The 14,020-nt window shown below is 49.4% G+C and overlaps 1 pseudogene; it reads right to left on the bottom strand.

Annotated features, from left to right (window-relative positions):
• Positions 1-10,490: 10,490 nt before the first annotated feature.
• LOC122152984 lies at positions 10,491-11,450 on the bottom strand (annotated as a pseudogene).
• Between the last annotated feature and the right edge of the window lie 2,570 nt (positions 11,451-14,020).

Here is a 14,020-nt window from a genome sequence, read left to right as displayed (position 1 = left end):
ACTCCTACCTCAGGGAAGTTGGGCTCCTTGTGGTTAGTGTCTGTTTAGGATTTGGGTGTTTTGTTTTCATAGTGCTGTCCTATGTGGCAGATCTTCAGGGTTGTGCTGAGGATCCCCTCTGAGCAGGGATGGCACAAATCCTTTTCCACGTGTCCTCCCTCACCTGACCGTGGTCTTCCTGTTTAATCAGCACTTCACTTTTTGCTTACCTGAAACCCCCCTCCATCTCTTCCCCATCCCTGGACCTGGTGGTGTCCTTTCTGTACTCAGTGGTGCCTCCAGCAGTGAACCCCCTCATCTACAGCATGAGGAACCAGGAGATGAAGGACGCACTGAAGAAGCTGATTCAGTCAGTTGTCTCTCAGCAGGAATAAGCTGCCCATGTCTCTTCAGAAGTAATTTCCAATTCGACTCCGAATCCTTCTGTGCTGTTAGCCCTTTATTTGTGACAATCTTGTTTGTTCCAAAATGTCTTCATCCACTCTTCTTCCTCAGAAACATGAACCAGCCTCTCTGACCCAGAGCCCTTTGTGCGTATATTTAATTGGACAGTACAACTGGCCTCCCATTAAACATATCCATAATAAAAGGCTATTTTTTCAGTGCCGATGCCTGGAGGTTGATCATGTTCTTCCCAAGCTGAGGTCAGGAACAGGCTGAAGGCATTGCCCCTCTGAGCGTGCTGCTGTGCTGGGGTTCTCCAGGGGTTCAGGGCAGGAGGGCATGGGGGGATGTGTTAGGGAATAGGCCTGTGCTGCCCCTTCACGTGGGGGTTCCCAGTGCAATGGCAATGATGGCTGATCCATGGGGATCTCCCTGGGACCATCTCCCCATGGCTTTCAGCCACCACTGCCCTGCAGAGCAGCACCGCCAGCTCAGGGCCGTGCCTGAGGTGACATCCCGCGACAAGAGCAGACCTATTTCTGGAGGCACCAGTTTGGGCAGCTTTTCTCTGGCTGGCACAGCAGGAGCTGCCTGGGGAGCCCCCAGTGCAGGAGTCTTGTGCTGGGGAGAGGGACGGGCACAGAGGGGCTGCCAGCACTGGGCAATCAGGATCTCTTGGAGAGAAGAGCAGCAGAGAGAGGGAGACGCTGGCCTGCTGTCTGCTCATGGCATGGCTGGCCCCAGCCCTGGGGCTGATGGGGAGGCTGAGAGCCCTCTGTGCCCCAGGAGCTGCTGTGACCTTCCGAGGGGCTGGGGCTGTGGGGTGAGTGCCCAGAGCTCTGCAGCACCCTGCGCTGGGCAATGCCATGGGGCCAGCCAAGACTGGGCTGTTGTTCTGGGCTGGGCTGGGGGGAGGGAGGTGGCAGATGGGGAGTGCTGGGGAGGAGCTGATGAGGAAAGTGCCTGGGAGAGAATATGCCACTTGCACATCTTATACTGTGTGAGCGTGTAGAGTGAGCACTCACTACCAGTGGATGAATTGTGTGGAGCCAGGGCTCGTAAAAAAGATGAAATACATGCAGGTGCAGGAGAGAGGGTGCCAGTCTGAGCTCTCGGTGGCCTGGCCAGACTGGGAAGGTGTCCCAAGACATTTGTCACCCCCCAGCCTTTCTCAATGACCATTTCCAGAACTGGCTGCTCACCCAGGTTTATGGGAGAGTCTGGCTGCTAAACCATCTCCATCCTTCTGCTTGATCACAATTCCTGTATGGGGAGACCGGCCAGCCCTGCCTGGCCTCTATCCTGGCCCCGATCCCAGCAGAGTAAAGAGAAGGGCGATCTGTAAAGCCCCACGTGGGACACGGCTAGGGCTGGGAAAGGGTCAGGTACTGGGTTAAGCTGCAAATCTCATGTTATGGGGCTATATCTTGTTGGAGTTAACGTGAGACACTGAATTGAGTACTCTCACTGGCATCATAATGGGGGGAACTTCCCAAACACCTGAATGTACCAGCAATCCCACGACACTTTCTCTCCCTCTTTATAAATCTATACTCACACAGACATTTCTAAAATATGTTTCCTATGAACGCTTTTAATGGTGAACTTCTAAACAGGACATGTTTCTATTAAGACATTTAATGTATTCATTTCATCTAAACAGAACTGAGAGAAATGGAGGCTGAAGAGGTTAGATAGACCCCAGTAGTATTTATTTGCTATCACAAAAATAAAGAATTGGTAGCATTTCCATCATATCTTCCCTGTGTTTGAGCTGGCTGAGTCCTTCTAGGGTGTAAAATTACAGAACTTCAGGGCACTCCAAGTGCCAGGCCCCAATGGACACACAGAGGTCCAGAGCACAGCCAACAAAAGGAAATGTCCTTCCTATCTGATAACCTGATAAACTTCTCCAGTGACTGACTGGCTTGATAGAGGAGTAGAAATTGTCCACCTGGACTTCAGGAAGGCTTTTGACACTGTCTCCCAAAGAATCCTCATCGAAGAGCTGGTGAAGCAGAGGCTGGAGAAGCAGACAGTGAGGTGGTTGAAACCTGGCTGAACGGCTGAGCCCAGAGAATGGTGGTCAGTGGCATCAGGTCTCGATGGAGGCTGGTCACCAGTGGGGCACTACAGGGGTCAATACTGGGTCCAGTCCTGTCCCTCCAAACCTCAACTTTACTGTAATTTGATGGTCCTGTGACATCCTTTCTGGGAAATCAGTGCTACCGGGCACCTCTCTGAAGTGCCAGTGCACTGATGTGCGGGGCGTGCAGAAGGAGGAATTAGACGTCTGTGTGTGGTTCCAGTGGGCTACAGGCTCATGTGGAGAGCAGCGTGGGTGTGAGATAGCACACAGCAGGAGCGCAGGCAGGGACGGACAGGCCTGTAAGGCAAGGAGGGGTGTTGGAGAATGGCTCAGAGACAAGGGTCCTGAGCCCTACCGAGCAATTGTATGATCAGAGCCTGCTCTAGCTGCTGATGCTTGGGCCTCACTAGGGTTTGCCTGCAGCTGCTCACAGCTGCTGATACAGGAGGAATGTCAAGGACACTTCAGCCCTGTGTACCGTGGTGTGTCGAAAACAGGTTAAGGGGAATTAGGAATAGTGGTCTGAGAAACCTAGTGTTATGATAACCGTGGTCTGAGAAACATTGTGTTATGGTACTGTTGTGTATCGAAAACAAGTCAAGAGGAATTAGAAATAGTAGCATGAGAAACTTAGTGTTATGAGAAGCTTGTGCTGTAAGCTAACTGCAAGTAGGTGGACCATGCAAATACGACCTTTAGAGCTTAAGCCAATCAGCTAGTGACTAGTAGGCATAATTAGTAGAAGGATTATAAAAGGCTGTAACGAAAATCAATAAAGTGAAGCATGCTTTATCACTCATATTGAGTCAGCTGCGTTCTTCCTCCTTTAGCCTGGGTCCTCGGCATGTTGGTTATGACATCCCTAAGGGCGTGGCACTCCTGCCCTATGATGTCAGTCGTGTCTCCGCCCCCCCAGGCATGGTGGCCGAGAAGAGGAAGCTCTTCAACATGGATGAGCATTTTGTGGGGCTCTGAGTCCTCTGAATCCTCATTTTGGAAGGGGCTACAGGGTCCCATGATCGTCCTCCCCCCAGATAATTTGAGGGGGGGGTTCCAATGTTTGAACCACAAGCCCCCCTTTGTGGTGGTCTACAGTGTTTCCTGCCACCCCAATTATTTTGGAGAGGACCCTGGAGCCCCTCCAAACCCCCATTTTGTAAGGGCTGGAGGTGGCACTTAATGCTTCCCCTAAATAATTTTTTGGTTCCCCCCAATCTGTCTTCCATTCTGTCGGGTTGTTGAGACCTCTGAGCCATCCTCAACCTCCCATTTTGGGGTCCATGTCTCCCCCCAGTTATTTTCGGGGTGGTTTGGTGTTTCTCCCCCCATATCCTACATTTGGGGGGGGAGTTAGAATATGAGTCCCTGAAAACCCCTATTTTGGGGGGTCTAAAGCATGCCCTGGTCCCTCTGAAATTAATTAGGCACAGTTTCTGCTTTCCCGCTTTGCCGCAACTGAGAGGCGGGACGCAGCTTGATGCAAGCTGAGTGTCCGATTTATTATGATTCTTCACATACTTTTATACTAGTTCCTAGGATAGCATGTTACAAACTAATTGGTTTCTTTAAAGCATGCCAAAGATTTATTGGCTTACATTCTACATTAGGCATTCACAAATTGGCTAATGCTAAAGGCTTTTTTCTAAACATTAATTGTAACAGTCCTACCTACAAAAACAATAACTCCCAGTTACAGGACATCTGTTCCACAGTGCCTAATCTTAACACAAACACCAAGTCAGCACCCCCTGTTCCTCCTACACTAAGTTCTTATCTTATTCTTTCCAAGGCCTGTGGCTGACAAGTTCCAGCACTTCTCCTTCTATCAATTGTGCAGTGCTGGGGGTTTTGCTGAGAGCAACCAAGCCCTGCCCCACAGAATCTTTTCAGTTCTTACTCCAAGTTCTCGTTGTCCTCCGGACAGTTCATATCCCAGGTAGGTCACTTGCTGCTGTACCATCTGAGCTTTCTGTTGAGACACTCAATATCCATTTAATCCAAGAAATTCCGTGAGTTTACAGTCCACTGAATGCATTCAGATTTAGTCTCTGTTGCTATTAGAGGTCATCAACATACTGCAGGAGGGTTCCATTGTTTGAAGGGACTTGCCACTTTTTGAGATCTCGTGCCAACTGCTTCCTAAATATCGTTGGGCTAATTTTAAAGCCCTGAGGTAACACTGTCCATGTAAGCTGAGTTTTCCTACCAGTGGTGGGGCTCTCCCATTCAAATGCAAACAATTTCTGACTTTCTTTGTGTAAGGACAGACAGAAGAAGCATTCTCTAAATCCAGCATGGTAAACCATGTCTGGCTATCCCTTAACTTTTTAAGTAAGGTATATATGGATTAGCAACTACGGGTCATAAGTCTTTAGCAATTTTGTTAATTTCCCTTAAGTCTCGTACTACCTGGTATGAACCATCTAGTTTCTGTACTGGGAGTACAGGGGTATTGTATTCTGACTCACATTCTATAAACCACCCATACTTTAGAAATTTATTAAATGGACCCTCAATTCCTTTGTAGTCCTTCAGTCTCAAAGGGTATCGCCTCCTCCGTACCAGTCCCTTTCCTTCTTTAAGTTCTATTACTCTAGGGGATGCATTCTTGGCTTTCCCTGGAATCCCAGTAACCCACACTCCTGGACAGGCCTAATCAATAATTTCTTGAACTGCCAGTGTCAATTTCTGTGTCTTTTCTGGATTCATCAGAGCTAGACTAAGTACCTCTATTAACCTTTGATCCCCTACTTTAAACTCCTATTTTCTCCTTTCCGCTTAAAGTAATTCCTGCTCCCAATTGCTCTAATAAATCTTGTCCTAATAAGGACTCAGGGGAATTTGGCAAATAGAGAAATCAATGCATTCTGATCTGCTTTGCCATTGTATACATAAGGGGTCTTGAAAAGAATGCCTTTTCCTGTTGGCCGGTGACTCCCACTACATTTACAAAATCGTTGCTTATGGGTGCTAATTCTTGATTAAGGACAGAAAAGGAGGCACCTGTGTCAATTAAAAATTCTACATCCTTTTCCTGCCTCCCCTGGCTTAATGTTAACCGGGGGACCTGCTAAGGTAGATGCGCCAGGTCCCCATCAATCCTATGTCCCCATTCCTGCTACTAGAACTGGTGGGGCAGAGGGGCATTTCAGCTGCTGCCACCCCACATTGCACGAAGGGTCCAGAGTGGTATATTTTCTCATGGCCGCCCTTAACTGGTCCAAAAATTCTGTCAGAGTTTCTTTTGACCCTTGTTTGACAGTGTAAAGCGCTGACCACTTAACGGCTTTCAGGATTGCATTGTCTATCCCCACTTTAATCCAATTTCTATATCTCCATAACATTCTATAGTCATTTCCATCGTTTGGATCCTAGTGCGGGTCAGTTCATGGGACATGATCATCTACATTCCCTTGCAAAGTTCCACCAGTCACCTGGGCTTGCACATGGATTTGAGCTGGTTTTGAAGCTAGCTGTCTCTCTGTCTCAGCCATTTCCTCTGACATCAAATCCACATCTGACCAATCAGGGTCTTGATTCTTGATTATTAATTCGTATCTCCTTCCTATTCTTGCAGGATCATCTCAGTACCCTTTAACTATTTCTCTCCAGTTTTCTAAATCATTAGTGGAGAATGGGACCTTCACCTTTCCTGACCCATTTGCACCCATTACTTCCCTTAAGGGAGCAAGGAGTTGTGCCTCCTTTTGGGTTTTACTCCGAGTGCACGTCATAACCGGAGTGGGGGAAGAGGCACTACCTCCCCCTTTTTCCTCCTCTCTGCTCCTTCTATCCCCGCCATTCTCGGTTAACAGGGCTGATACAGGGGATAGTGGAGAGACAGCAGGGAGAGGCAGGAAAGGCTGTACTGAATCCTCCAGTCGATCTTCCACCTCCTCCTGCCCTTGCCTGACAACTTTCAGCCATCGCTGCCCAATACTACACGCCGAACAACAGCTCCTTAGCTTTGATTTTCTTCCTTTTTTTTTTTTTTTTTTTTTTTTTTTTTTTTTTTGTGTATGTCCTAGGTTTTTGTGCCTTTTCCAAGGATAAAACAAGAGGGTTCTGAGGTGCAATACTAATTCCATATTCCTTCTGCCACTCTGGGTGGCTTCACAGAGTGAAAAACATACCAGCATACATCACTTCATACCGTTTCTTGTCCCTTTGTAAAATCAACATTAATGGTAGGAGGGTATTATAATTTAAAGACCCATTAAGGGGCCATTTTTCCTGATCTTCCAGTTTATGTGGGGGCCACCACTGATTACAATATTTAATTAGAATTTTCTTATTTACATTGCTTCCTGATGGCCTCCCCTATTTCATTCCAATGTGCCAGAATACGTCTTAAGGGAATTTTCTTTAGAATGCCTCCACTCTGATTTGCGCCCATTTTATGACGCTAATGACTGATATAAATCAACTAGAAAGAATACTGGGGGGGGGTGGGGTGTGGGGTGGAGGGGGCATGAAGGGAGAGGGAAAGTGTGGGGGACCTCAGCTGGACTGAGGCCCTGGAAGGGACGACTTTGACCTTGAAAGGATTCCAATCTACCCCTGAGAGAGCAAACAAGAACAGGAGGAGCTGCAAGATGAGCAAGCTTATCGACTGCAGTAAGAGAGCATAACAACTCTGAACCAATAAGAAAAGAGACATGTCGGAAAAACTGATAACCCCGTACTTGGAGCTAGTTTTAGGTGGATAGAGATACCGGAAAGCTTGGAGCCTGAAATTTTGAACTTTTCATCTTACTACGTTTGCGTGATGAGCTTATGCATATTAACTTCTCCACCCTGGCAAGAGCCAGGGTTCATTTCCATGAACATGCGATGTATGAACACATACATGAAGGGGCGTGTCAGTAGGCGAGCTGGAAAGTCTGTCCACCCTGTAGTAAAAGTATAAAGGAACAAAGGAGGAGAGTAATAAAGGCTTTTGGCTTTTGGCTTTTGGCTTCTGTGTTAACTTGCTTTAAAGAAGAATCTGTCTTATAGTTTTGTCCATTGCAACTGTAGTTTTGTCTGTCTCGACCATGAACAGGGAAAGGGTTTAAGACAAGCAGGCAAGCAGGGAGGATAGGGTAAAGATTTAAAGTGCCGGCACAAAATAACAAACAATTAAATTCACTAATTTACTGTTATCCCCACCCCAGTTCCTAATTCAGGTCACATAAAAGCTCATAATACCAAAATTTTGTTACTCAACTCAAGTCCATATATCCATATTCCATATCCAAAACCAAAACCACAGTCAGTCAATACAGAATAAAACAGACACCAAATAACCAGAATTGTACTCAGGGCTAGCTACCTGATAGACCCAGCCCAGTCTGGGACATCTTCTCACGACTTACGGGTCTTTTACACAGAAGACCAGTCCCAATACCAGAAAACACCAGAATACCAGAAAAATCTGAAATATGAAAGAATACATTATTGCTCAGGTGGTCCTTGTCTGCCCCTGCAACAATCTGGATGAGATGAGGAGTCCCTCCAAGAGAAATCTCCAGGGGTACCCTAGGGAGTCATTTTCTCAACGGGTTGAGCAGCTGGTCAGAGACTGTCCCATCTGGGGTGACAAAATGAAGCTGAGAATTCAGTCTCAATAGCTCGTAGTAGCCATTAAGCAGTATTCTTTATTCGACACGTTGGACGCAGAGGGGATCATTCCTCCTAATATGCGTGTCACTGAACTGGAGTTTATGATATTTATACACAATTAGCTTACATAGTCACGTAATTTCCAATAATTAATTATCATATTCATTACTCTTCCGAGAAATCATTATAATATGTTCCTGCCCACTTCCGCATGCACACTACAGTCTCTAGGTGGTCTTCTAGGACCCCTGGTGGTCGTTTACTTCATTCTCATCTTCATCACAGTGTCCTTTCTGTGAACTTGGTTCTGTCTTCCCTTTTCCCTTACACCTGAGACCACAAAACCAGTTGCATCTGGTAGTTCTGCAAGCCTCAGCATCCTTCTACCATTATCTTGTTTTTTCCTAGATAGGAGTGTACCTAAATCATGTAAGCACACAGGCTCCATCTGTGGAGATGCTCAGAATGCAACCTGAAATGGTTCTCAGCAACCTGCTGTAGCTGCCCCTTCTTTGAGCAGTATTTGGACTAGGTGATGTCCAAAGGTCCCTTCCAACTCCAACTGTTTTGTGATCCTGTGATTCCGTAATGTCTGGCAGTGTTTCTGAGAACTTTTCTGTGGTATCCCCAAACCAGTTTGAGTCCTGGTGTCCATGGAGCGGAGCAGAGCATCCTTCTGAGGATGAACCCATTCACCATGTAACCCTGAGGATTTACTGAACCAGGGATTACAAATGCCAGCAAAGCCTCAGCATGCACTGCAGTGTCTGCTGGCCACACCTCCACTGACCAGTCCCTCCCTCTACAGAAGTTTGGGTCAGAAGGGACCTCTGGACATCTCTAGCACCGCGAGCTGCATCTGATCAAGGATAAGTTTACAGTTAGATGAGATTAGCCAGTCTTTCTCCTGTCCCAACTCTAATCATGATGAATATTTTCCCTGGATTAACCTCTTTAGAAATGAGAGTTTAGAAAATCACAGTCACCTGGCCCAGTGCTGGCCCACTGTCACTGTGGGTTTGTTGTTTTTTTTTTTTTTTTTTATTATTATCTTAACCTCATCTGAAATCCTACCTCCTGCTTCTTGTCCTTGTGATCTCATGTCCCTTTCCTCCCCCTCATGGTGCCCTACCCAGATCATCCATCACACCTAACTCAGAGCAATGCTAATCACAACCTACTCTCCAAGCATGACCTCACTGGGACCCCCTAGGGCCATGCAGGCAGGCTGTTGTGGTCAGCTCCACACAGGAGGACTATAGCACCAAGAGCTGGGGGCACCACTCCTTCCTCAGCCACTTCCCCGGCCTGCTGGAGCACCAGGACATCAAGGACTTGTGACTCAGCAACAACCAACAGACCCAGAGTCTTGACATTGCTTTGATTTAGCTGAACATCATCATTTTTCCATTGGAGGCCGTTGCCCAGCCCAGGTCACCTCCCTTCTGATCTCCCCCCATCCTTACTCTGCTCTGGGCAGCCTCTCCTGGCCCCCTCCTTGTGCTCTCCATATGGCCCCAGGATCTGTAGGGATCACTGCTGCAAACCCCCTCCCAAAGGGTCTGTGGAGGTGGCAGTGCTTGAAGGGAGGGACTATGGTGCATTTCCAAGGGGAGCAGGGGTGTTTGGCTGTGCCTGAGGGTGAGATGAATCACTCTGCAGCCTCCTTTCCTTGTGCCTGCTGCGTCCCGATGGCCTCCTCTGGGATTGCAGAGTCCTTGTTTTCCTGAAGATACCTGGATTTAGCGCTTTCCCTTTGAGTGACTCCCAACCTTGGGTGATCTCACAATTTATGGGGCTCCAGTCCCTGCCCGCCCCAGGCACCTGCTGTCCATGGAGATACCCCGTGCTCTTCAGGCAGCTCCAGGCTCCCCTCCTTAAGGACTTCATCTCCATGTCACTTGTGGACAACCATGGGAATGCAATTCAGTGACCATTCACCATCTCCAGTGTCACTAGACATCAAATGGTTACTCTTAAATCCCACCCTTGGCCTCTAACAGGCCATACCATGACATTGACCTCTTGGCTCCTGAATCCATGGGGAACAGGCTCTCTGGGGGAGCAGTTGCTCGTGCCTATTCCTGGCACCAGCTTTGGAAGAAGAGCCCAACTTTACAGCAGTGCACTGGGGAGATCCCATTTTATTATAGAAATCCTATGGGGGCGTTGGCTCTTACCCAGTGTTAGACATACTTTATACAGGGCTCCAGGAGACAGAGCAGAGTCATATCTCAGTACAAGCGAGTTGAGTCTAAACTTTTCTGTAGGAACAAAATAACTACAGATTACCAAAAATTATAATGATAACATTATGATGTTGGAATGAGAACATAAACACTGATGATAAATCAAATGGTGAAAATGATAACATTAAAAAACCCCACAGGCCTGAAATGGGATACCCTGTGAGTCACTTGCGCAGAGAGAAGGGAAGTTTATCAGTATTGAGAAACAGCTGTGAAATTGTTTTCCTAATGGCAACCTTGATCTCTTTGTTCCTCAGGCTGTAGATGAGGGGGTTCAACACTGGGGGCACCACCACATACAGAACAGCCACCACCAGATCCTGTGATTGGGAAGAAATGGATGGGGGCTTCAGGTAAGCAAACATGCCAGTGCTGAGGAACAGGGAGACCACAGCCAGGTGAGGGAGGCACGTGGAAAAGGCTTTGTGCCGTCCCTGCTCAGAGGGGATCCTCAGCACAGCCCTGAAGATCTGCACATAGGACATTGCAATGAAAACAAAACACCCCAGAAATACACAGATACTAGCCACAATAAGCCCGGCCTCCCTGAGGTAGGCGCCTGAGCAGGAGAACTTGAGAATCTGGGGAATTTCACAGAAAAACTGGTTTATGGCATTGCCGTGGCAGAATGGTAGTGAGAATGTGTTGGCAGTGTGCAGCAGAGCATTGAGGAACCCACCACCCCAGGCAGCTGCTGCCATGTGGACACAAGCTCTGCTGCCCAGGAGGGTCCTGTAGTGCAGGGGTTGGCAGATGGCAACGTAGCGGTCGTAGGACATGATGGTGAGGAGAGAAAACTCTGCTGACATCAGAAGAAAAAAGAAAAGACCTGGGCAGCACAGCCTTGGTAGGAGATGGCCCTGGTGTCCCAGAGGAAACTGGTCATGGCTTTAGGGACAGTGGTGGAGATGGAGCCCAGGTCGAGGAGGGAGAGGTTGAGGAGGAAGAAGTACATGGGGGTGTGGAGGTGGTGGTCGCAGGCGATGGCGGTGATGATGAGGACAGTTGCCCAGGAGGGCAGCCAGGTAGATGCCCAGGAAGAGCCAGAAGTACAGGAGCTGCATCTCCCGTCTGTCTGCAAATGCCAGGAGGAGAAATTCAGTAATGGAGCTGCTGTTGGACATGTGCTGCCTTAGGGCAAGAGGACCTGTCCAGGGAGGAAAAGCACACTGAGAAGTTAGGGCAGAATTCTTTGAGCAAATCTCTATGCATTAGTCAGTGCTCTGTCCCTTGTTCCTACCCAAACACACATTACTTCCCTCCTTGTTTGTCTCTCAAGCTAGATGTTTGGGTTGTGCAGGCTGAGTGAGTTTCCAGGACAAGTAGCCTTGGCCCATCAGCTCCAGAGCAGTCAGCCCTTCTCTACAGCAGAGGGTATGAGACAGAAAAGGTATGAAATCAACAGTTCATGTCAGCTATAATTCACTCATAATGCAGAAGGGCTCTTCAGCATCTTCCAGGAGGACAACCCCAGAGAGACTGTTGGCTGTGCCACAGCTGCAGTGAGCAGAGCCAGCTCATTCCCTGGCCCCAAGCACTGTGTTGCCCTGAGCCCTCCGGGTTAAGATGGGCTGGGGCACTTTGCTCCCCTGGACACATCTACAGGGCAAGACCCAATCTTTCATTGTCTGAGCTGCAGCTGAAACCCTCCTCCCCAGAGGGATTGAGGGCAAGAACAAGGGCAGCACAGACAGGAGGGGAAATGCAGAGACATGCCCCAATGCTGCTGCTGAGGGAGGAAGAACAGGGGGAGAGAGACAGGTACTGGGGGGTTTAAACTCATCAAGGGTCGGGATGCCATCAGGGTGACACAGCCTGGGAACATTTGGCCTTGGGGCAGAAGCTGTGCTGGGTGGAAGAGGAGAGTGGGGAAGGATTCTGTACTGCACGGGATGTCAGGGAGATGCCAGAATCCCCCCCTCCCTCAACATTTCTGGGAACAGCTCCCTCTCCCTCCCTGCCCATGCCTCTACTGCCTGGAGATGTCCCTACCAGGGGCTGCTTCTCTGTCACCGTGTCTTCTCCCAGTCAGTGCCCACAGCCCCCATCCCACCCGCTGCGTGCTCAGCTCTGCCCTGCAGACACCTCCTGGCAGCACGACATTGTCTAAGGATAGCTTGGTGTTTGGAGGTCCTAATATACATCTAAGATCAAACCCGAGGGTGAATTTGTTGCTGATCTGTAGGATTAAGTTGGGGAAGGCTGTGTTCCTTGCTGAACTATTGATCTCTCAGTGCAATGCTTTAGGGGTCTTGGTCTCATGCAAAAATGAAAACTCCATTACCATCTCTGCCTCATCATCAAAGCAGAAACTGAAACCACAGGCTCTAGAAAGTGACTTTGCTTCAGGTAGCCCCCGCCTTGTCCTTCCCATTGAAATATCCCCCAGGTAATATCCTGAAGGTGTTCTGGAGCTGTGAGCAGCCCTGATCCACGCAGCAGCCTCTTGAGAGCAGAAGGACCCTGCCCTGTCCTACTGGGGGTCTCTCCTTCCCCTCCCAGCTTCTCCCCACAGCGCCATGGGGAGCTCCCCGGGCAGGCTGAGTGCTGACCCTGGCAGGCAGCAGAGTCCCTGCCCCAGCACACAGCCCCCTGGGGTGCAGGGACCCTGCTGGGAAGAACAGCCCTGGGCACCCCTGCCTGCACACCCGGCTGCACACCCCTGCAGCCGGCCCCAGGAAAAGGGAGATGGGATGCCCTGTCCCTCTGAGGGTGCAGCAGGGAATCCCTGCTCTGCACCATGTCCTTCTCCACACAAAAGAAACCCTGAGAGCCATCCTGACAGATCCTATCTGCTCTGGGATGGGCCAGCTCTAAGAGACCCTCCAGGACTCTCAGGTACATTGCCCTGCACCCACAGACTTACCGAGTCAAGGGCTGTGAAGATTTCTCCTGCAGTGAGCTCTCAGCATCCTCCCACTCCACGCTGCCTGGAACCTCTCCCTGCCTCGCTGCTCTGCCCTGGGTGCCTGCAGGCAGTGCCCCCAGCCCTGCTGCGCTTTGCAGAGGAGCTGCTCCTGGGCAGAGCTGTCTCTCACAAGCACTGCTCAGTGGCCAGGAGCTCCCTCCGGCCCAGGAGCCCGGCCCAGCTCAGCAGCAGGGGACCAGCCCAAGGCGGCACTTTCTCTGTCCCCTCTGGGCTCCCTCCGGGTGTCCCTGGGGCTCCAGGGGAACTGCTGTGAACCAGGCTGAAGGAATCGCTGATGTTCCCTCCCTCAGCTGGGGAGAAACACTTATTTCTAGCAGTGTCATTTCTCGTCAGGATAGGCTTATGTATAAGATTCATCTTTTCTTGTCTTAATATCCGACAGGACTTGCAGACAGTGACAAGGAGGGATTTCTTTTACCCCTGCTGAGGAAGTGATTCAGCTGAGTCTGTTGAGGCATCTCACTCTAGACTTGTGGTCCTGGGCCTAGAAGGGGATTCAGCTCCCTCTCATGGCTGTCACAAACCCACAGAGCTGGGGTTCCTCTCTCCTCAGTTCAGGTGTGCACAAAATAGTCACCTGCATGTGAAAGCTGCTGTCTCATCTGCCCTGCTAATTAATGGAGATGGAGGCCAGCAGTGAGCTCCTTAGACAAATACCTGGTGACATTTGGGGTGCCCGAGGTGGTCCAAGATATGTGCAAGTAGCTGCAAGCTCTAACAGAGCAGCTCCTGACAGATGGGGCAGCATCTGGGGCAGCATCCTGG

The sequence above is a fragment of the Tyto alba genome, unplaced genomic scaffold (genome assembly GCF_018691265.1).
Source record: "Tyto alba isolate M040663 unplaced genomic scaffold, T.alba_DEE_v4.0 Super-Scaffold_15, whole genome shotgun sequence".
NCBI classification, from domain to species: Eukaryota; Metazoa; Chordata; class Aves; order Strigiformes; family Tytonidae; genus Tyto; species Tyto alba.
This window is presented reverse-complemented; position numbering and strand designations above follow the sequence as displayed.